General features: G+C 36.5%; 1 protein-coding gene across 3 annotated transcripts in view; it reads right to left on the reverse strand.

Annotated features, from left to right (window-relative positions):
* LOC127976159 (NACHT, LRR and PYD domains-containing protein 3) overlaps nt 1–22,878 on the reverse strand; it is a 579,287-nt gene that overhangs the window by 351,504 nt on the left and 204,905 nt on the right. The window lies entirely within an intron of this gene.

A 22,878-nucleotide genomic window follows, 5' to 3' on the forward strand; every position in this document is an offset into this window, starting at 1 on the left:
CCTGACAGCCTGAATATAAGTATTTTTTTACCTTCCAGCCTTCATGAACAATTATATATCAGATGAGTGATTAAATACAATAATAGTATATTATAATAGTAGTTATTAAGATTAATATCATTGGAAATTGGTAAAATGTGCTTTGAAAAATATAATCAGAATATCAACTTGCACTGTATTTTCCCTCTTCCGCTGTCATCAGTAATACAAGGAATGTTTAGATTGGTTGTCAAGGCAGCCAATAAGAATTTAGCAGTCTCATCTCTGTTTGGCTGGAATTATGGCATATTGTAACACTGGGTTGTGTCGAGCAAGCAAGCCATCGGCAATTAGAAAACACTGAGGGCAGGCATTAGGTGAGCAATCTGCTGAAACAGTTCTACTCTGCCATCATTGAATCCGTCCTCTGCACTTCAATAACTGTCTGGTTCAGCTCAGCTACCAAATCTGACCTCAGAAGACTACGTAGGATAGTTCGGACTGCTGAGTGAATCACTGGTACAACCTACTCTGAACCCATCCAGAGTGAGCAAAAGGGCTGGCAAAAACACTCTGGACCCCTCACATCCAGCACACTCCCTCTTTGAACTGTTGCCATCTGGTCAATGCTACACTGCCCTGAGCACCAGATTGACCAGACATAGCTAGCTAATATATGGGAAGGTCTAAACATGGACTAAACATGAGATAACGTGTACGTGTTCTTAGAATGAACACAAAACGACAAACTTTGATGTTTATGGAAACTCACCCCATAAGAAACAAAAGTATTCTCGCAGATCTCGATGCCTCCAATGAAATAAGTCTTTCGGGCACATTTCTCTTTGTCGGGGTCTTCTTTGTGGATGTAACCATCTCCGAAGTTTGCACTGTGCGTCTGTTTGCCTCTAAATGTTACGGATTTTCCCCATTTCTCTGTCTTTATCCTCATCAAATGTTACTATCGATATAGCCTCTGATATCTTACGGTCCAACTCGTCTGACGCCAGTCCAGTACATTCTTCCTCGTCATCATCTTCGCTCAGTTGTAGATTAGGGATATTATAGTCTTATTATGCCGCTTTCATCGTCGCTCAGATCGTCTTCAGAATCAGTGAGCGCTTGTTTATAAGCATCCGGCTTGTCTTCAAGTACTTCAAAATTTTGTGTTACGGCCACGGTTCAGCTCGTCTGCGTTCATCTTTGCAGTGTACATCTTCATTGAATTTTGATATCAGCTAGAGCCGGCCAGAGTGCTGCATACTAAATAGCCACGCTTCCCTCGGAGGGCGGGTCAATAAAAAAAGAAACAAAAGCCGGCTTATCCAGTATGGAAATACAGACAGACAATGAAACGCCCCTACTGCGTGCTAGAATCTCCAACAAACAACCTGATTTCAACCTCAAAATGTACGCTTTTAAATATACCAATACTGCTATCTCAAACACGGAGAGGCTTCTTTGTGATCTCAACTAACAGATTCTGCAAAAAAACGAAAATCACCAATTTTGAAAAAAAAAAACGCTTCTTTCTCATTTTGCTCGAAAGTTGTGCTGCCGACTTGTGTCACTGGTTTCTGTGACAGGTCACATATTTAAAATATATTTATTTACCTTAAAAATATTTTTTGTGGGTCATATGGATAAGAAACAAAATAAAGGTTAAGTGATAAGACATTTTATTTGGATAATCTAATATTCACAACATAATCCCTCTTAAAATACCTTATAGGGTCATGATAATCAAAACAATCAAGCTGTGATCTCCGCAATCTCTGCTTTTTTTTCTGCAAAAAAGCCCCCCCCCCCCCCCCCACTAATAAAAAGACTTCATTAACTAGATACACACTGGAGAGCTGCTTTATAACAGAAATCAAGTTGTAATTCTAACTGAAAGCGACACTGACTCTGGTTTTTCATGTTTAATAACACTGTAAAGCTGTTTGATTTAAGACTATCTATAGTACTAAATAAATAAACATGACGTGACTGGACTCTACTGGAGTACTGAACTCAAAGCTTGTGAAAACATACACATCCTTTTACAGTTTTTTTCAATCGCTAACAAGCGCTTAACCATACTTCAGATACTTTTTCTAAACTCTTAACACAGACTCACACCTACAAAACACAATTGTCCAAATGGATAATTTTCTTCTCAAAAACACATTTTGTTAAATATATACTAAATCTTCATTTCAAAATAGAACACATCTTTCTCTGCACACACCAACTTTACCAAAACACTGGAAATCTGACTCAAAATTAAATTATTCTGTCAAAGAATAACACTTGTTTTCACCTCACAAGGTACATGCAGTCAATCAAAGTACACCAGGTTTCAAAATACTGGCTATTGTTGACATTACAAAAACTGCATAGACTTTTATGTTTCAGTTTTACAGGTATTTGCATGCTAAACATGCAATTCACTGTTTTACACTAAATTTCTTGGTTAGAACTGCATGTCCAAATGTACAGTAATGTTCACATTCAAAAGCATTCCAGTAAAAAGCAATTTTTTCCTTTACTGTTTACTGCAGGAGGTACAGTAGAAACATGGTATGATAGAACAGAACAGGTTCGACAGTATTGCTTACAGTGAACAAAATATAAATGAGAGCATTCTGAACAAAAAACAACAACAGCGAAAAACCCAGATAAAAAAAGTTGGGGCTTGAGGGGTTAAAATAAAAACAATCTCTCACTGCTCCTCTCACTGCTCCTGCTCCTCTCACTGCCCCTGCTCCTCTCACTGCCCCTGCTCCTCTCACTGCATCTCTCACTGCTCCTGCTCCTCTCACTGCTCCTCTCACTGCCCCTGCTCCTCTCACTGCTCCTGCTCCTCTCACTGCTCCTGCTCCTCTCATTGCTCCTCTCACTGCTCCTCTCACTGCTCCTGCTCCTCTCATTGCTCCTCTCACTGCTCCTCTCACTGCCCCTGCTCCTCTCACTGCTCCTGCTCCTCTCATTGCTCCTCTCACTGCTCCTCTCACTGCCCCTGCTCCTCTCACTGCATCTCCCACTGCTCCTGCATCTCTCACTGCTCCTGCATCAGTAGTTAATATACGGTAGCTTATGCCAAGATGATTTATGACTTTGACCTTTGACCTTTTGACAGGTTGAACTTCCGGTAACCTTATGATGGATGGGCGGAACTTTCCGACTTCAAGGGTTAGCCTATGACCTTTGCAATCATCGATCATGTGCTTTTGACAGAAAGTTTTACCCTATTGACCTAGTTAGTTCTAAATCATGGTTTTGACGGCTAGTTTAAACGGAAGATGAAAGACTCCCACACATCGATCATGCGGTTTTGACAGAAAGTTTTACCCTATTGACCTGTTAGTTTTAAATTAAAACGGTATATGAAAGACTCCCCAATCATCGATCATGTGGTTTTGACAGAAAGTTTTACCCTATTGACCTAGTTAGTTTTAAATTAAAACGGTATATGAAAGACTCCCCAATCATCGATCATGTGGTTTTGACAGAAAGTTTTACCCTATTGACCGTTAGTTTGTTTGAAGTCTGTGCCAGATAACTTGTTTGAAGTTTGTGTCAGTTAGCTTGTTTGAAGTTTGTGCCAGATAACTTGTTTGAAGTTTGTGTCAGTTAGCTTGTTTGAAGTTTGTGTCAGTTAGTTTGTTTGAAGTTTATCACAGTTATACGGTTATGTGTGTGTGTGTGTGTGTGTGGTTATACGGCTTCTCCCCCTCCCATTACATTTATGAGCGGTGTATAAATGGGTACGGTGTGTTCTACATTTTATATATATATATATATATATATATATATATATATATACATTCTATATTTTATATAATTCTAAAAAATAATTAAAGGTTGCAAACACATTTTAATTATTTCACATTTATATATATAAAACATAATATAATTTATATAATCTAAAACACATTTTAATTATTTCACATTTATATATATATAAAACATTATATAATTTATATAATCTAAAACACATTTTAATTATTTCACATTTATATATATATAAAACATTATATAATTTATATAATCTAAAACACATTTTAATTATTTCACATTTTTATATATATATATATAAAACATTATATAGTTTATATAATATACATAATCTAAAAACAATTTAACTAAGGTTGAAAAAACATTCCGTTCTTTTAAAAAAGGTTATAAATGAAACTGTATAAAAAAATATACTGAAACCGACTGTTTCAGATAAAACAAGATCCATTTTCTTTTAGAGAGCTGAAGGTCCCAGTGCTTGCACGCCACAGTGCACACTCGTCCGAGTTTACTAACCAATCATAATATCTTCAAAGCCATTTTTAATTAAAACCAAACGTATCTCACGCGGGAGTACCATGTTTTTGACAGTTTTCTGACCGGTGCATCTATGAATTACGTTTGGTGCGCGGCTAGCATCTCTCGTACCCCTCTCTCTCTCCCTCTCTCTCCCTCTAATGCCTGTGTACACACATTCGTCTCCAAGTCTTATTTTCTTCTTTTAATGAATATAAACACATTATACATTCACAAACAATATAAAACAAAACATTTACATTAGTTTTGTTCATCACTAAAAATATACATTTTACCAGGATCGGGGAAAAAATATATAATTGAACAGAATGAAGAATATGGTCTATTGAGGAACCCGGACGTGTCATTGACACAATTCAGTTAAATTAATTTCACATTATTTGTTGCAAGACATTTTCTATATTATATTTAAAACCTTTTATATCCATCTTTATATCATATCTTTTTCAAAAAGCTGTTTAATTATTTATTTTAACCGTACACCTACAGTACCACCATACAATAAAATGCTGCATGCACGTACACTTTTAAGCGATCTGAATTATGACTAGCCTATAAATTTCATCATAAGCCACACGTACCTTGTTATATCACTATAATATCCACGGCGCTATACAAATTTGTATTCTGATAAACCATATAAACAACTGACATACGCGTGGACATATCAAGTTAAAAAAGAGACTTATCTCTATTTTAAACAATATTAAATTATATATGACGGCATGTTAATAAACCGGAACATACATTTTAAACAAGTATTCATCTTTTTTATAAAACACATCGCAGTAACAGACATGTTACTAAACCAAAACAAATAATTTTATCATACATTTTTTTTAATCATGTATTCAATCAATACTTATACAACATATACAAACACATTTTAAACATATTTTAAACAAAAACTAATCATAAACGCAGCCTTCTCAAAATTACCCCCCAAAACCCACTCAGACTCCAGGGGTTAAAGAATATGGAAATAAATAATTATATAATGACATCATCATCCTAAAGCAATTCATTAAACAAAAAAAGTATTCAACATTTAAGTTAATCAAACTTATAAAACACACCATACTCCTCTTTTTTAAAAAATATAACTTATTATAAATGTGATAGCATAGTATATACAATAAACATTTCTGATGATACATATAAAAAATTACCCCTTACATTTTTAGACCGGTGAGAGATGTCCAAACAGGAATGAAATATCCCCAAAATAAAATAATACGACTTAAAAAATAAAATAAAAATGATTAAATCATAAACAGAATCTCACAGGTCCTCGTAGTGAAATGTATGTGAGACCTGAGGGGCTGCTTCACACACACCCCGCGCAGGCGAGGGTGGAGTTCCAGACCGCATGATCTAAGTCAATGGTGTACATTATTTCAAAGCTAACATTAATGTAATGTTTTTTAATAATCAGTACCCCCAGTACATCTGATGTCCGTTGATTCTTAATTCAACAAAATGATGATATATATTACCTAAAATATTTTATATTTTTATATAATTTTATATAATAAATAATTATTTAATATATCATATTATATCATATCATATATATGATCATATTATATCAGATGCGTCATGCATTAATCACTTTAGATTCTTTAAAGTTCTTATTTTTAGCACCATCTTCAAAGTTTTCATACCATCTCTCTCTCTCTCTCTCTCTCTCTCTCTCTCTCCCTCACACCCACACACACACACACACACACACACACACACACACACACACACACACACACACACACACTCTATCTCCCTCTCTCCCTCACACACACACACTCTATCTCTCTCTCTCCCTCTCTCTCCCTCTCTCTCCCTCTCCCTCTCTCTCTCTCTCTCTCACACACACACACACACACACACACAATATGAAACATGATGCCAAAGTCTTTCTGTATGTTTTAAAAATAAAAAATATTGATTTAGCTTTAAATCTATACTTAGGAGCTCGTTTGTTTGTCACAGTATAGACTGTGAAGTTTAGATGAAGTTGTTTTATCTTTTAGAAGAAAGACCCTCGATCGTATTCAACCATTACAGATGGTTCAGGAAAGACCCACGCGTCCTAGAGATGTAATTTATGTGCGTTGCTACGGTCGTAAACCTTTCACATATCCACGGTGCTTTCAGACACAGAGCAGGAAAGACATTTGCAGGCCCTCTGCTTAGCCGTGCCAAAATACCTCCATTTAAAAGCAAAAATATTAAAATGACCGCCTGTACATCTAACAGGCTGTAGTTCTATTTTATATGTTTTGTATTAAAAGTACTTACTTTTGTATTTAAATCCTTATTTAAAACAATATATTTAACCGACAGTATCCCCCCAACGTGTGTTTTCCATCAGTTGTTTGCCCTTCAGCCTTATTACGTAGTGCTTTTCATTTAGCCTACTGTAAGATCCCTTTACAATAGCGTAATGAAAGTTAACTTTTCTTAAAGATTATAGTTGTATTTTACTGTATCCCCATCCTTCTATCCTGTAGATTGTATGCGTACAGTAAAATAACAAATATGCATCTTGCTTAAAGTCAATAAAATAATTACACCTACAATTGTAAACGTGTTTAAACACATTGTGTGTCACTAAAGCAAGGCACAGCGTCTATCGTCTTATTTTTTAAATAACCCGATGACCGGCATCGTTTCTTCATATAATTTATACACCCGACTGCTTTTCTTACACGAGTAGAAAACTCTGTCTCTTTGGATGTGTTTGGCAGAAACATAATTTCTACATCAGAATTTTTTTTTAATGTACGACTGAACTTTTCTCATTCGACAGAAATATTATTTTCAAATTATTTACCCGGCCTCTAACACTCGGTGTAAATGTTCTTACCTAGAGCAGAAAACATACGCTTTGACTATTTTGTAGGCATCGTGTGATGTTAAATGGTTTACTAAAAAAAAAAAAAAAAAACTGTAATCACCGGCAGCTGTGATTTTCAAAATGAAAGAAATGTACGAGCTGAGGACGTTTCAACTATTATCATCATTTCCTTTTGACCCAGATAAACCGGTAATTAATTTTCTACGCGAGTGTCACAATATACAGTTCTCATACTATTGGTGTAAATAGCCGTGCTAAAACATTTCTGACTGTTTTTCCAGGCCAGCAGATCATGTGAAGGGTGTTTCACATCTAAGAATCACAATGTTTTGTAAATGACATTTTTCTTACACCTCGATATTTAGCCATATCAAGATTTTGGAGGTCCGTTCACAATTTGTTTGTCGGATCCTACGTTTTTATGCGATCTTTGTGCGGCGTCATCGTAATAGGAATAAATGAAAATTAAGAAATTAAGTTACAGTTTCTCTCTTCGAGATATTTATTTTAGCTCAACTTTGTGTCTGTCCAAAAGTGTGATCGCATGAAGCATCGAAGCAAAATTGAAAGTCTAGCTGTTTTACACTTAAAACTATTACAACCTAAACAAATCAAACGGTACACTCGTTTAAGTTTGAGCGCGTTAAAGTTTCCACACTCTTGTGAGATACATTTTATCCATAACCTTTTGTGTATTCGAGCGACCAAACCACTAAGATAGATAGTATAGCAAGAAAACTAACGTTTACAACGCATATAGAATTCAGAATACAATTGTTAAAGTATTTTTTTTTTGTTAACTGTTGATTTGTAAATTATATTTTTATTACTCCGTTAGATTAAGTCATCGGGTTCGGATAGCCGATGACACAATTCACATTTTTATTCATGCTAAATCTCGCGTGGGAAAGAGAGCGGGGTGAGCGTATTCTATTCATTTAAGAAAAATTGCCCAAACTTTTCTATTATTTTGACAAAACACGACACAACGACATTAAAGAATGTTATCAGTTCCTACGGCCATCTTCTTCGATTCAGATAAAGCAACATCTCTAGTGTATGTGCTAAACATCTTTGCTTCTCCACTTCTCCAGATTTGTTAGATGGGCTACCGTTGTAATACAAACACATTTGAGAACTACAACGTTCTCACTTTTGTAACGGTTATAGAAAAATGCCGTACACACTTTTGCATTTCATAATTCAGTGATTTTAGCTGTAATGGTCACATAAGACAAAAAATTGTCAACGTGTGACTCGTAAACATGTATCATTTTATTTATTCATTTATTTTTACCAGAGATAGTCGACCGATCTGTTGACACGTTGTTTTGCAGTTTTCTCAGACTGCGGTCAAACATACACTGCCTGTGCATAGGAATTTTACAGCATAACAATATCGCCCCTACATCTAGAGCTCTTGTTTATATAGCGATGACCACATTCACATTGTTTCAGCATTTGCCGCTTTACATTAAAGAGTAGGCCTATGCGTACTCCCCTTTGGTCATAAGCATTATCATCTACCGTGCGCTGAGATTTTTCTGCTTTGTCCACTGTTGACGGATTTGCCAGAGGGACTATGTCGCCCCGTTGTAACGTGATTACGTTTAAGATCCATAAGATTGCACTACATTCAGCTGAAAAGGTTATAGATATAGTCTTTTATACAGGAAATGTGTATCAGAATAACAATTACCTAATAGTGAAATCCACTCTTCTAAACTATTGTGAAAACTTTTAATGTTGATCTGGCCCACCAGCCGTGTATCTTTTTCATTGTTTTTTTAGATAAAGACTATTCTCAGAGTTTGGTCAAACAGACAAAAACATGAACAAAATAGAGTACAAGATGATTAAATGATTGTCAAGAGAGTGTTTAAACTGAGATTGTGATGCACTTTAGAGCTTTTTCTGGTCTACCTGTGTCACAATGACAAATAATAGCCGCTACCTCGACTTTTAAAATGAGCCTTACCATCTTCTGTTATGACTCTTATACTTAATACAAACCCATCTACTACACTAAAGTTAGACATTAAAAGTCATGGATGTCATGGATGTGGTATTTTCACCGTATGCATCTCTAAACAGTACTTCAATAAATAAACCGCTGTTGATAAGTCGTTCATTTTGAGTGAGAGGCGGGATGATTTTGACCGTTTTAGTCATTCGTCGTGCTTAAGGTCTGATCCGGGAAACCGCACTACGACCGGAACTGCGCTGTCACATCTAAATAACCCGCTCTTCTTTAAGAAAACCGCGAGGCGAGCAGTTTCTGACATCTATTAATTCACTTCATTTTTTTTCACCACCGCAAATGTTTTGTTTAGCATACATGTTAGTTTTAGTCAGTTACATAGACGTCACGCATGAAGTTTATAGTTATTTTAAATAATTATGATAGAGTTACAGGTTTAGGTTAGTGGGGTGCCTGTAAGCGGTGACAACTTCGAGCATCGGAGACGACGGTGTTACTCAAACAGCCCATATCTTTATCTTTTAACAAAAACTGTCGTATTACGCATTACTAAGACAAAATCTGTAACAGCGTTCATTAATATGTTGAAATGAAAATAAACACACAAAACTTTATAATGACCGTGAGTTCAATATAGCCTAACACCGCATTGACAAATGTTTGTTCTAACGCTTTCGCCCAAAAATTGCGAGATTTCTTGACTTCGCCGTGTTTAACGGACGCTAGAGCGAACTGTAAACCACACACTTTCTCATCGCATTACGCTAAGAAACTGCACATGGTTAAAGCTATTACACCATAAACTGTCTAAAGTTGTTAATGTACAAGCACAGTAAACTATTTCTACAAAAAATATCACTGGACTACTGTTTTTGCATATAATACATCGTTCAACAATACTTTTGCACACTCATTCGACTGTATTTATTACCGCCGTTCTCACGTTCCTGCTGTTCATAATGTATATATAATCCTTCATTGCTCCGTTCATCATGTACATACGATCCCTACATTGCATTCATATTTATATTCTGTACTCTGATCAATATCGTATATAGCAACTACGCTGTATATTCTGTACATCATAGCTTTACTTACTCTGCACTTTTATGTATATAAAACACTATATTCTTGCACTTCTGGTTAGATGCTAAATGCATTTCATTAGCTCTGTACTTGTACTCTGCATAATGACGATAAAGTTGAATCTAAACAAGTACAATCGTACGCTTCCAGGACTTTGCTCATTCTTTCTGTTTAAATTTGTTTAAACTGACTTTTGCATTCTTATTTTCACCAACTAAGCGTTATTCCTAGGCCTCGCGGATTGTTTTCTAGTTTTGGCCCTCAACCTCTTTGTTCATACGCAGTGATATCTCTGTGAATCTGTTCGATTTCATAAAATATCTTTTACGTCATATCATTATACTATCCTAGTTTATATCAGATACAAGTTTGTTTCTCCATATTTCTCGCAGGTCAAACCCTAACCAGGGCCCTTCACCCTCCTCCGCTTTTTGAGCGCAACACCCACAACCCATTTTTTGGTCAAATGTACAGAAGATCCACCGCTACTTCCTCGTGACTACGGCTAGTCTTTATCCCCTGTGAGCGGCTGACCTCATAAACTCTGCAGTTATCGCAGGTTTTCTTATGATCTGCGAACAAGGGTTTTACAGCGCGGTCGATGGAGCTACTGCAACATCTTTGTGGACTGACAGAATCGGCTTCAACGATCAAATTTGTCTGAAACTGACGCACTCTCAAATTTTCAAATAATAAGACTTCGACGGATCTGAACCATTTGAAAAAACACTGGATCGTCGTGGATTTAAAAAAAAAACACTGGATCGTCGTGGATTTAAAAAAACGCTCGGTTTACGTCTTGGAACAAATTCTGAAAAGGATGTCTGCCACTACCAGCGCTGCTGCGGATGATCGAGTGGAGTGCGGCTGTGACGAAGGAAAGATGTGTCCTGTAAAAGCCAACATAGACTCTATGTTTAAACAATGTTACAGAGAGCAAATGGTTGATCTGATGCGTAAAATCATAGACGATGCATCTGATCCAAATCATGATTGTACGGCGGATTCCAAGCGTGTAACAAATCTCAAGAAAGAAATGGACGTTGTAAGAAGACTGAAAATTAATCCGTGGCCCGATTTGACGAGCTTGTATACGACCAGCAAGGCGCCGATTTGTGTAACGACCAGAAAAATTCTGTATGTGACGGCCGAATGTAGCGACGAGATGTACATTAACGAGACTCTCTGTCTGTGTACGTGCATAACGGATTTGTGTGTGATGTTAGTCGCTAAACATTATGGTTTCGCAATACATGAAATTATTGAAACCGTCGTCGATTTCATAGTAGAACAAAACTTGAGGGCCTGCCGAGATTTTCTTTTCTGGCTAGATAACTTGTGATGTCATGTCATCCCTATTGTTTGTAATAACAATTTGATCACTTTCTTCATTACTTCATTGTAAATTCAACACTGTTTTGTTGAAATAAAAGTTTGAATCCTTTCACCGGATATTCTTTCTCAGAGTTCATTTTTTTAATGATTTAGCACATTACAATGAGTATACTATCGCGGATACTCTAACGGGGGTAGATGTAAGAGAAATATGGAGAAACAAACTTGTATCTGATATAAACTAGGATAGTATAATGATATGACGTAAAAGATATTTTATGAAATCGAACAGATTCACAGAGATATCACTGCGTATGAACAAAGAGGTTGAGGGCCAAAACTAGAAAACAATCCGCGAGGCCTAGGAATAACGCTTAGTTGGTGAAAATAAGAATGCAAAAGTCAGTTTAAACAAATTTAAACAGAAAGAATGAGCAAAGTCCTGGAAGCGTACGATTGTACTTGTTTAGATTCAACTTTATCGTCATTATGCAGAGTACAAGTACAGAGCTAATGAAATGCATTTAGCATCTAACCAGAAGTGCAAGAATATAGTGTTTTATATACATAAAAGTGCAGAGTAAGTAAAGCTATGATGTACAGAATATACAGCGTAGTTGCTATATACGATATTGATCAGAGTACAGAATATAAATATGAATGCAATGTAGGGATCGTATGTACATGATGAACGGAGCAATGAAGGATTATATATACATTATGAACAGCAGGAACGTGAGAACGGCGGTAATAAATACAGTCGAATGAGTGTGCAAAAGTATTGTTGAACGATGTATTATATGCAAAAACAGTAGTCCAGTGATATTTTTTGTAGAAATAGTTTACTGTGCTTGTACATTAACAACTTTAGACAGTTTATGGTGTAATAGCTTTAACCATGTGCAGTTTCTTAGCGTAATGCGATGAGAAAGTGTGTGGTTTACAGTTCGCTCTAGCGTCCGTTAAACACGGCGAAGTCAAGAAATCTCGCAATTTTTGGGCGAAAGCGTTAGAACAAACATTTGTCAATGCGGTGTTAGGCTATATTGAACTCACGGTCATTATAAAGTTTTGTGTGTTTATTTTCATTTCAACATATTAATGAACGCTGTTACAGATTTTGTCTTAGTAATGCGTAATACGACAGTTTTTGTTAAAAGATAAAGATATGGGCTGTTTGAGTAACACCGTCGTCTCCGATGCTCGAAGTTGTCACTGCTTACAGGCACCCCACTAACCTAAACCTGTAACTCTATCATAATTATTTAAAATAACTATAAACTTCATGCGTGACGCCTATGTAACTGACTAAAACTAATATGTATGCTAAACAAAATATTTGTGGTGGTGAAAAAAATGAAGTGAATTAATAGCTGTCAGAAACTGCTCGCCTCGCGGTTTTCTTAAAGAAGAGCGGTTTATTTAGATGTGACAATGCGCAGTTACAGTCGTAGTACGGTTTCCCGGATCAGACCTTAAGCACGACGAATGACTAAAACGGTCAAAATCATCCCGCCTCGCACTTAAATGAACGACTTATCAACAGCGGTTTATTTATTGAAGTACTGTTTAGAGATGCATACGATGAAAATACCACATCCATGACATCCATGACTTTTAATGTCTAACTTTAGTGTAGTAGATGGGTTTGTATTAAGTATAAGAGTCATAACAGAAGATGGTAAGGCTCATTTTAAAAGTCGAGGTAGCGGCTATTATTTGTCTTTGTGACACAGGTAGACCAGAAGAAGCTCTAAAGTGTATCACAATCTCAGTTTAAACACTCTCTTTACAATCATTTAATCATCTTGTACTCTATTTTGTTCATGTTTTTGTCTGTTTGACCAAACTCTGAGAACAGTCTTTATCTAAAAAACAATGAAAAAGATACACGGCTGGTGGGCCAGATCAACATTAAAAGTTTCACGATAGTTTAGAAGAGCGGATTTCACTATTAGGTAATTGTTATTCTGATACATATTTCCTGTATAAAAGACTATATCTATAACCTTTTCAGGTGAATGTAGTGCAATCTTATGGATCTTAAACGTAATCACGTTACAACAAGGCGACATAGTCCCTCTAGCAAATCCGTCAACAGTGGACAAAGCAGAAAAATCTCAGCGCACGGTAGATGATAATGCTTACGACCAAAGGGGAGTACGCATAGGCCTACTCTTTAATGTCAAGCGGCAAATGCTGAAACAATCTGAATACGGTCATCGGCTATATGAACAAGAGCTCTAGATGTAGGGGCGATATTGTCATGCTGTAAAATTTCTATGAACAGGCAGTGTATGTTTGACCGCAGTCTGAGAAAACTGCAAAACAACGTGTCGACTATCTCTGGTAAAAATAAATTAATAAATAAAATGATACATGTTTACGAGTCACACGTTGACAATTTTTGTCTTATGTGCTCATTACAGCTAAAATCACTGAATTATGAAATGCAAAAGTGTGTACGGCATTTTTCTATAACCGTTACAAAAGTGAGAACGTCGTAGTTCTCAAATGTGTTTGTATTACAACGGTAGCCCATCTAACAAATCTGGAGAAGTGGAGAAGCAAAGATGTTTAGCACATACACTAGAGATGTTGCTTTATTTGAATCGAAGAAGATGGCCGTAGGAACTGATAACATTCTTTAATGTCGTCGTGTCGTGTTTTGTCAAAATAATAGAAAAAAAAATGTTCGGGGAAAATGTTTAATAATTTTTCTTAAATGAATAGAATACGCTCACCCCGCTCTCTTTCCCACGCGAGAGTTAGCATGAACTTACAGGAGTCTTAAAACAAAATGTGATTTGCGTCATCGGCTATCCGAAGACGATGACTAAATCTAATGGAGTAATAAAAATATCATTTACAAATCAACAGTTAACAAGTCAACAGTTTTCTCGCTATACTCTCTTTCTTAGTGGTTTGGTCGCTCGAATACACAAAAGGTTATGGATAAAATGTATCTCACAAGAGTGTGGAAACTTAAACGAGTGTACCGTTTGATTTGTTTAGGTTGTAATAGTTTTAAGTGTAAAACAGCTAGACTTCATTTTTGCTTCGATGCTTCATGCGATCACACTTTTGGACAGACACAAAGTTGAGCTAAAATAAATATCTCGAAGAGAGAAACTGTAACTTAATTTCTTAATTTTCATTTATTCCTATTACGATGACGCCGCACAAAGATCGCATAAAAACGTAGGATCCGACAAACAAATTGTGAACGGACCTCCAAAATCTTGATATGGCTAAATATCGAGGTGTAAGAAAAATGTCATTTACAAAACATTGTGATTCTTAGATGTGAAACACCCTTGTCATGATCTGTTGGCATCTACAAAACAGTCAAAGCGTATGTTTTCTGTTCTAGGTAAGAACATTTACACCGAGTGTTATAGGCCGGGTAAATAATTTGCAAATAGTATTTCTGTAGAATGAGAAAAGTTCAGCGTACATTTAAAAAATTTTCTGATGTAGAAATTATGTTTCTGCCAAACACATCCAAAGAGAAAGAGTTTTCTACTCGTGTGAGAAAAGCACTCGGGTGGATAAATTATATGAAGAGACGATGACGGTCATCGGTTATTTAAAAAAATAAGACGATAGACGGTGTGCCTTGCTTTAGTGACACACAATGTGTTTAAACACGTTTCAAATTGTGGGTGTAATTATTTTAGTGACTTTAAGCAAGATGCATATTTGTTATTTTACAGTACGCATATAATCTACAGGATAGAAGGATGGGGATACAGTAAAATACAACTATAATCTTTAAGAAAAGTTAACTTTCATTACGCTATTGTAAAGGGATCTTACAGTAGGCTAAATGAAAAGCACTACGTAATAAGGCTGAAGGGCAAACAACTGATGGAAAACACACGTTGGGGGGATACTGTCGGTTAAATATATTGTTTTAAATAAGGATTTAAATACAAAAGTAAGTACTTTTAATACAAAACATATAAAATAGAACTACAGCCTGTTAGATGTACAGGCGGTCATTTTAATATTTTTGCTTTTAAATGGAGGTATTTTGGCACGGCTAAGCAGAGGGCCTGCAAATGTCTTTCCTGCTCTGTGTCTGAAAGCACCGTGGATATGTGAAAGGTTTACGACCGTAGCAACGCACATAAATTACATCTCTAGGACGCGTGGGTCTTTCCTGAACCATCTGTAATGGTTGAATACGATCGAGGGTCTTTCTTCTAAAAGATAAAACAACTTCATCTAAACTTCACAGTCTATACTGTGACAAACAAACGAGCTCCTAAGTATAGATTTAAAGCTAAATCAATATTTTTTATTTTTAAAACATACAGAAAGACTTTGGCATCATGTTTCATATTGTGTGTGTGTGTGTGTGTGTGTGTGAGAGAGAGAGAGAGAGAGGGAGAGGGAGAGAGAGGGAGAGAGAGGGAGAGAGAGAGATAGAGTGTGTGTGTGTGAGGGAGAGAGGGAGATAGAGTGTGTGTGTGTGTGTGTGTGTGTGTGTGTGTGTGTGTGTGTGTGTGTGTGTGTGGGTGTGAGGGAGAGAGAGAGAGAGAGAGAGAGAGAGAGATGGTATGAAAACTTTGAAGATGGTGCTAAAAATAAGAACTTTAAAGAATCTAAAGTGATTAATGCATGACGCATCTGATATAATATGATCATATATATGATATGATATAATATGATATATTAAATAATTATTTATTATATAAAATTATATAAAAATATAAAATATTTTAGGTAATATATATCATCATTTTGTTGAATTAAGAATCAACGGACATCAGATGTACTGGGGGTACTGATTATTAAAAAACATTACATTAATGTTAGCTTTGAAATAATGTACACCATTGACTTAGATCATGCGGTCTGGAACTCCACCCTCGCCTGCGCGGGGTGTGTGTGAAGCAGCCCCTCAGGTCTCACATACATTTCACTACGAGGACCTGTGAGATTCTGTTTATGATTTAATCATTTTTATTTTATTTTTTAAGTCGTATTATTTTATTTTGGGGATATTTCATTCCTGTTTGGACATCTCTCACCGGTCTAAAAATGTAAGGGGTAATTTTTTATATGTATCATCAGAAATGTTTATTGTATATACTATGCTATCACATTTATAATAAGTTATATTTTTTAAAAAAGAGGAGTATGGTGTGTTTTATAAGTTTGATTAACTTAAATGTTGAATACTTTTTTTGTTTAATGAATTGCTTTAGGATGATGATGTCATTATATAATTATTTATTTCCATATTCTTTAACCCCTGGAGTCTGAGTGGGTTTTGGGGGGTAATTTTGAGAAGGCTGCGTTTATGATTAGTTTTTGTTTAAAATATGTTTAAAATGTGTTTGTATATGTTGTATAAGTATTGATTGAATACATGATTAAAAAAAATGTATGATAAAATTATTTGTTTTGGTTTAGTAACATGTCTGTTACTGCGATGTGTTTTATAAAAAAGATGAATACTTGTTTAAAATGTATGTTCCGGTTTATTAACATGCCGTCATATATAATTTAATATTGTTTAAAATAGAGATAAGTCTCTTTTTTAACTTGATATGTCCACGCGTATGTCAGTTGTTTATATGGTTTATCAGAATACAAATTTGTATAGCGCCGTGGATATTATAGTGATATAACAAGGTACGTGTGGCTTATGATGAAATTTATAGGCTAGTCATAATTCAGATCGCTTAAAAGTGTACGTGCATGCAGCATTTTATTGTATGGTGGTACTGTAGGTGTACGGTTAAAATAAATAATTAAACAGCTTTTTGAAAAAGATATGATATAAAGATGGATATAAAAGGTTTTAAATATAATATAGAAAATGTCTTGCAACAAATAATGTGAAATTAATTTAACTGAATTGTGTCAATGACACGTCCGGGTTCCTCAATAGACCATATTCTTCATTCTGTTCAATTATATATTTTTTCCCCGATCCTGGTAAAATGTATATTTTTAGTGATGAACAAAACTAATGTAAATGTTTTGTTTTATATTGTTTGTGAATGTATAATGTGTTTATATTCATTAAAAGAAGAAAATAAGACTTGGAGACGAATGTGTGTACACAGGCATTAGAGGGAGAGAGAGGGAGAGAGAGAGGGGTACGAGAGATGCTAGCCGCGCACCAAACGTAATTCATAGATGCACCGGTCAGAAAACTGTCAAAAACATGGTACTCCCGCGTGAGATACGTTTGGTTTTAATTAAAAATGGCTTTGAAGATATTATGATTGGTTAGTAAACTCGGACGAGTGTGCACTGTGGCGTGCAAGCACTGGGACCTTCAGCTCTCTAAAAGAAAATGGATCTTGTTTTATCTGAAACAGTCGGTTTCAGTATATTTTTTTATACAGTTTCATTTATAACCTTTTTTAAAAGAACGGAATGTTTTTTCAACCTTAGTTAAATTGTTTTTAGATTATGTATATTATATAAACTATATAATGTTTTATATATATATATATAAAAATGTGAAATAATTAAAATGTGTTTTAGATTATATAAATTATATAATGTTTTATATATATATAAATGTGAAATAATTAAAATGTGTTTTAGATTATATAAATTATATAATGTTTTATATATATATAAATGTGAAATAATTAAAATGTGTTTTAGATTATATAAATTATATTATGTTTTATATATATAAATGTGAAATAATTAAAATGTGTTTGCAACCTTTAATTATTTTTTAGAATTATATAAAATATAGAATGTATATATATATATATATATATATATATATATATATATATAAAATGTAGAACACACCGTACCCATTTATACACCGCTCATAAATGTAATGGGAGGGGGAGAAGCCGTATAACCACACACACACACACACACACATAACCGTATAACTGTGATAAACTTCAAACAAACTAACTGACACAAACTTCAAACAAGCTAACTGACACAAACTTCAAACAAGTTATCTGGCACAAACTTCAAACAAGCTAACTGACACAAACTTCAAACAAGTTATCTGGCACAGACTTCAAACAAACTAACGGTCAATAGGGTAAAACTTTCTGTCAAAACCACATGATCGATGATTGGGGAGTCTTTCATATACCGTTTTAATTTAAAACTAACTAGGTCAATAGGGTAAAACTTTCTGTCAAAACCACATGATCGATGATTGGGGAGTCTTTCATATACCGTTTTAATTTAAAACTAACAGGTCAATAGGGTAAAACTTTCTGTCAAAACCGCATGATCGATGTGTGGGAGTCTTTCATCTTCCGTTTAAACTAGCCGTCAAAACCATGATTTAGAACTAACTAGGTCAATAGGGTAAAACTTTCTGTCAAAAGCACATGATCGATGATTGCAAAGGTCATAGGCTAACCCTTGAAGTCGGAAAGTTCCGCCCATCCATCATAAGGTTACCGGAAGTTCAACCTGTCAAAAGGTCAAAGGTCAAAGTCATAAATCATCTTGGCATAAGCTACCGTATATTAACTACTTGCATCTCTCACTGCCCCTGCTCCTCTCACTGCATCTCTCACTGCCCCTGCTCCTCTCACTGCCCCTGCTCCTCTCACTGCTCCTGCTCCTCTCATTGCTCCTCTCACTGCTCCTCTCACTGCCCCTGCTCCTCTCACTGCCCCTGCTCCTCTCACTGCTCCTCTCATTGCTCCTCTCACTGCTCCTCTCACTGCCCCTGCTCCTCTCACTGCCCCTGCTCCTCTCACTGCTCCTGCTCCTCTCATTGCTCCTCTCACTGCTCCTCTCACTGCTCCTGCTCCTCTCACTGCATCTCTCACTGCTCCTGCTCCTCTCATTGCTCCTCTCACTGCTCCTCTCACTGCTCCTGCTCCTCTCATTGCTCCTCTCACTGCTCCTCTCACTGCCCCTGCTCCTCTCACTGCTCCTGCTCCTCTCACTGCTCCCCTCACTGCATCTCTCACTGCTCTTGCTCCTCTCACTGCTCCTGCTCCTCTCACACAGTGTTTGTCTTTTTCTGTTTCTGTTTCCAAAAACATCACTCTTCAAAGTCCTCCTTTTATTGTATAAGTGTCAATGTAATAGAAAAAAATAACCCCTGCCATTGAGTCTAAGCCAGATTGGAATCAGTTGTGGTTGGCCCAATTTACACAACATAAATCAGCTAAGATATATTGTTTTTGAACTGATATAATTGCAGAAGCAGAGGTTTTTATACTGTCTCTAAGGTTTGGAACATTGTTTTTGCTATTGTGGGATGTTGTGTGTTAACATTTGTAAATACTACAAAAACGATCCATAATTTTGTTGGGAGGTATAGCTTGTCTGTTCAGAAAATGTAAGCATTGTGGAAATGTGTTCAATGACTCCATATTGTGTGAAAACGACATGAAATGTATGAATGGTATGGCCACAATAGACGGATGCTGCGCTAATTGTGTTTAGAGTTTTAAAAATGTGACAACTGCTTGGACAATTGCTTGTTAGCGACTGAAAAAAACTGTAATCAGATGCATTTTAAACTGATGTTTTCTCACTGCTGTCAGTTTTTGATGTGTTTATTTTGTTATTGGGAGAAAACATGCAGCAGATATTTACAATCATCCAAACGCAGATCAGCACCCTTGGAAAGGGCTGTGTTTGCTCTGAAGCACTGTCTTCTTCTCCTGAGTTTCATCGAAAGAGCTGAGTTACAGTCTAACGCTACAGCTCCACACTGGTCAAATCATGTTATTGCAGTCTCTTACATTGGATCATATGACATTAAACGACTACTCGACAACAAAAATATTTGTTGGGGCCAGTTCAACCTCCAGTTCTGATTCCCAATAAATAATATCCTCCTCCTCATTTTGGCCTTTATGGTGTTCCATAGTCTGCTCACCCTCAGCCGCAGTGCAGGGAGCGGATCTCCACTCCACGCTCACAGCAGCTGCAGCACTCTCTCTTGCGGTGGGCACTGTAGTTGGCTCTTGCACCTGGTCTAACGGGTTGGGCTCTGGCTCTCCATCATCAGTGGGCTAGGGCGTATTCTCCGTACTGTGGGGAGATGGTGGGCTGGGCTCTGGGTCTGGAGTGGATCCAGCGAGATCCTCCATGTGGCAGATTGTATGAGGCGACCTGTTTCTCACCAGAGACAACTCCACAAATGTGGTGAATTCCTCCCGAGGGCCATCTTCGGACGAGAACACTCTGCACTCGGCATTAAGGCTCGCGTCATAGAAGGCAAAGAGCTCATTGTCAGGGTAGCTGGTGATGTGAGTTTATAACAGGAACTGTCTGGTATAGTCACTGATAGTGCCAGCAGGAGAAGGAGATATTTGGGTCGAAGGAGGGGATCCATGAAACACAATGGAAAGAAAAAAGGACCGAGGAAAACACACAGAAAACAAACATAGGGTAGACGTAATTTACATTGTGTTTTGGTTGGGTCTTCTGCCAATATGCTGCCAGAAGGAACACGGAGCCGAGGATAAATCGAAATATTCTTTATTAATACGACCCAGAAGTAAATTCAACAGGGAGAACAGGAGGAAGACACATGTATGGAACTGATAGACCTGACAAAACTGAACTGAAAGGACTAGGGTTTTTAAAGGCAGAAAAAAACAAGGACAGGAAACAGATTAAGTAAGACAAAACAGGAACTGAAACATGTGACAAAACAGATCCAATCCTGACAGCCTGAATATAAGTATTTTTTACCTTCCAGCCTTCATGAACAATTATATATCAGATGAGTGATTAAATACAATAATAGTGTATTATAATAGTAGTTATTAAGATTAATATCATTGGAAATTGGTAAAATGTGCTTTGAAAAATATAATCAGAATATCAACTTGCACTGTATTTTCCCTCTTCCGATGTCATCAGTAATACAAGGAATGTTTAGATTGGTTGTCAAGGCAGCCAATAAGAATTTAGCAGTCTCATCTCTGTTTGGCTGGAATTATGGCATATTGTAACACTGGGTTGTGTCGAGCAAGCAAGCCATCGGCAATTAGAAAACACTGAGGGCAGGCATTAGGTGAGCAATCTGCTGAAACAGTTCTACTCTGCCATCATTGAATCCGTCCTCTGCACTTCAATAACTGTCTGGTTCAGCTCAGCTACCAAATCTGACCTCAGAAGACTACGTAGGATAGTTCGGACTGCTGAGTGAATCACTGGTACAACCTACTCTGAACCCATCCAGAGTGAGCAAAAGGGCTGGCAAAAACACTCTGGACCCCTCACATCCAGCACACTCCCTCTTTGAACTGTTGCCATCTGGTCAATGCTACACTGCCCTGAGCACCAGATTGACCAGACACAGGAACAGTTTCTTCCCTCAGGCAATCCATCTCATGAACACTTGACAATACACGTGGAACGCACAAAACTATAATACATTTAACACACACATTTTTTTACATTTTAAATTTGCACATATCATACCTGTACATACATAATCGTCTATATTGTATATTTGTTATTTTGTACATGGTCTATTTGTATATTATTTTTATTATCTATGTCCTGTCTTGACACTGTCATTCTGTTGCAATGTGGAGCTTCTGTCACTAAAACTAAATGTAATATTGAGTTATTTTCTTATTTATATTTAATTACATTCCCTGACTGACTGCCTTTTTATTTGTTGGACATTGGTGATAAAACTTTTTGTGTGTGTTTGTTATGCTGGTCCACTGTTGACATATCCGTTTTTATTGTTGTTGGTTTTTTTTTCCTACTTTTCTAGTAAAATCTAGCAACACTGGCCTGGAGCTTTATGATAGAAGCATATGTCGGTGTTGAAGTTGTAACCAATTGTACTTGAGACTGACATTTTGTTGAGACGTTAATTGTTTACAGAAATAGGATCATTCCACTCAACCAGTATTTGAAACTGGTAGTTGGTAATTGAAGGGATACCAGATTCTAAATTAATCGATTAAGGTATAGACGGTTTCATCGAGCGCACGCGCCTGGACCTAAGTTAACTTCCGGTCTGTTGGCTGCAGTGCCTTGCCTTCTACAAATACAGTTTAGTCAAGGTGATGAGTAGACTGAAGTTGGGCTCAGGTGGTTGTGCTGCGGGATGTGTTTCCCATACGTTTTTTTTTTTTTTTTGGAGACTCGCCACAATTTTAAAACTGATCGATTTTCAAAAAGGCTTCATTGAATAAACATGAGTAACGTTACGTACTGCACTTTTATTAATAATAATTCCTTACATTTATATGTTTAAATATCAAAGCGAGGCACAGGTGTTTTTATATCGCAGTATTTCTGAAGGAAGACTTGCATGTTATATGCCTGATAACGCAGCATTTGTGAGTGTAGCTCTGCTTTGTTTACAGCTGGGGAAACC

This window comes from Carassius gibelio, chromosome B17, assembly GCF_023724105.1.
Source record: "Carassius gibelio isolate Cgi1373 ecotype wild population from Czech Republic chromosome B17, carGib1.2-hapl.c, whole genome shotgun sequence".
NCBI lineage: Eukaryota > Metazoa > Chordata > Actinopteri > Cypriniformes > Cyprinidae > Carassius > Carassius gibelio.